Raw genomic sequence first — 3,131 nt, forward strand, 5'->3', positions numbered from 1 at the left:
TAGTAACCTCTCGATGGGTGGATACCTCAGTTCTGCTCCGATTAGCCTCTTGCTTACATAGTAAACCGCTTTTTGTACGCCTTCTTCCTCTCGTACTAGTACCGCACTAGCAGCAACTTCAGTGATCGCCAGGTAAATGAACAAAGTTTCTTCTTCGATTGGCTTAGATAAAATGGGAGGCTGTGCCATATGGGCTTTCAAGGCCTGAAAAGCTTGCTCGCAGTCTCCTGTCCATTCAAATTTCTTGTTGCCCCTAAGTAGATTGAAGAAAGGGACACACTTGTTCGTTGACTTGGAAATAAATCTACTTAGGGCCGCAATTCTCCCAGTCAAACTTTGTACATCCTTGATCTTTTCTGGCGATTTCATATCGATCAGGGCTTTTATCTTGTCGGGGTTGGCCTCGATTCCTCTTGAATTAACAATAAACCTCAAAAACTTCCCTGATCCAACTCCGAAGGAACATTTGAGAGGATTTGGTTTCATCTGATACTTGTTCAATACATCAAAACACTCTTGCAAATCCCTCACATGTCCTTCCGCCTTTTTCGACTTTACCAGCATATCGTCCACGTATACCTCCATGTTTACGCCGATCAACTCTTTAAACGTGTGGTTAACTAGTCGCTGGTAAGTCGCACCTGCGTTTTTCAGTCCGAAGGGCATTACTTTATAACAGTATAATCCCGTATCGGTCCGAAAGCTGGTGTGATCCTCGTTAGGGGGATGCATGCTGATCTGATTGTAGCCCGAATATGCATCCATGAAAGAGAGGATCTCGTGTCCTACAGTAGCTTCGACCAACTGGTCTATCCTTGGGAGTGGGAAACAATTCTTCGGGCAGGCTTTATTGAGGTCTGTAAAATCCACACAGATTCACCACTTACCATTAGGCTTGGGAACCAGTACTGGATTGGAGACCCACGATGGATAAAACGCCACCCTGATGAACCCATTCTCCTTTAATCGCTCAACTTCTTCTTTTAAGGCTCTCGACCGATCCTTATCGAGAAGCCTTCTTTTCTGTTGCACGGGCGGAAAACTTTTGTCTATATTTAGGACATGGCTTATGACTACAGGATCTATCCCAGCCATGTATTTGTGCGACCAGGCAAATACGTCCTGGTTCTTCCGCAAAAATTCCACCAGTGCATGTTTCGTAGTGGGCTCTAAGTTTTTCCCGACCTTCACGACTCTAGTCGGGTCCTTCTTGTCAAGTTGGACCTCTTCCAGGTCCTCGACGGGTCCAACATTTTCCTCAAAATCCCCAAAGCGTAGATCCAAATCTTTATCCTCACTTTGGGCAACACCCTATTTGGTGATTTCTTCACCAGATTGGGCTTGTATATCGATTGCCATCTGTAACCTCTCAGAGGGAGTGTCTTTTGATGTTCCCTTCTTCGCCTTCGTGACTGAGGCATTGTAGCACTCCCTGGCCTCCCTCTGGTTTTCCAACACGCGTCCTACCCCTGCGTCTGTCGGGAATTTCATGGCTAGGTGCCATATAGAGGTGACGGCCCATAGGTCAACTAGTATGGGCCTTCTAATGACTGCATTGTACGCCGAGGGACAATCGACCGCTATGAAAGTAGCGAGTAATGTCCTGGTAGCAGGAGTTGTACCTGCTGTCACTGGAAGTCTGAATTGACCCCGCGGGGGCGAGTCCCTCGCCAGAGAAGCCGTATATTGTTTGGTTGCAAGGCTCCAAGTCCTTAACGAACAACTTCATGCGTTCCAGAGAAGACTTGTACAGGATGTTCACTGAACTTCCTGCATCGATTAACACTCTCTTCACCTTCATATTGGCCATTTGGATGTCCACGAACAACGGATCGGAGTGTGGGAATTGGACATGCTGGGTATCGCTATCAGAGAAGGTTATCTCGCCCTCCTCTGATTGAGCCTTTTTCGGCGTGCGGTCCTCCACAGCCATCATCTCGATGTCCTGGTCGTGGCGCAGGGTCCGAGCATATCGTTCCTTGGCCTTGCCGCTGTTTCCCGCGAGGTGTGGGCCTTCGCAGATGGTTAATAGGGTGCAGGCTATGGGATCAGGCTGCAAAGGTGGCGAGCGTTGGCGTGTGGGCGCTTGCTCGTTGCCACCTGGAGCTTCTCGTTGGGAATTTCCCAAAGCCCGTACATATCTTCTCAAGTGTTCTTGTCTGATAAGGAACTCGATCTCATCCTTCAACTGGTTGCATTCATTGGTGTCATGTCCGTAGTCGTTGTGATAACGACAGAACTTGGTAGTGTCTCTTCTCGAAATATCCTTTCGAATGGGGGCAGGCTTCTTGTAAGGCACACTGGAACTCGTGGCCTGATATACCTCTCCCCAAGACTCAATAAGGGTAGTATAGTTAGTGAATCGAGGTTCATAATGATTACCATTGGTCCTTTTGTTGTCAGAGGTGGAAGGCTCGTTGTGTGGTCGTTTTCCACCATTTTTGGCATTACTGTTGCCTTTGCCGTTGGACTTGGATCCATTGGCGGCTTTGGCGGGCTCGGCTGTCTCCTTTTCTTTGCCTGGGGGTTTTCCTTCATTGGCGATGGCGTCTTTGAGCTTGATGTAGCTATCTGCTCGATCTAAGAATTCCTTGGTAGTTCTAACCCCATGCTTTCTGAGGCTCTCCCAGAGAGGGGTACGACGCTAAACTCTTGCCGTTATGGCCATCATTTTGCCTTCATCACCCACCATTTTTTCTCCGGCGGCTGCTCGCATAAAACGCTGAACGCAGTCTTTCAGCGATTCTCCATTTTGTTGGCGTATCTTGACCAGCTGATTTGCCTCGGTAGGGTGCACGTGACCCGCATAGAACTGCCCGTAAAAATCTTTCACGAACTTTTCCCAGGAAACTATACTTGCAGGAGGGAATTTAAAAACCACTCCTGTGCAGCGTCAGAAAGTGTTGCAGGGAAGATCCTGCACCGAGCGTCTTCGGACACTTTCTGAATGTCCATTTGTATCTCAAATTTGTTGACATGAGATACCGGGTCACCATACCCGTCAAAGTTTGGAAGCGTAGGCATATTAAACTTGCTAGGAGTTTCCGCCATGGGTATCCTCTGGATGAAAGGAGTACCTTTTCTCCTATCATGGTCGATATAAGATGTTGTTCCCCCGACCAGTTGCAGCA

The sequence above is a fragment of the Humulus lupulus genome, chromosome X (assembly GCF_963169125.1).
Source record: "Humulus lupulus chromosome X, drHumLupu1.1, whole genome shotgun sequence".
Classification (NCBI taxonomy): Eukaryota; Viridiplantae; Streptophyta; class Magnoliopsida; order Rosales; family Cannabaceae; genus Humulus; species Humulus lupulus.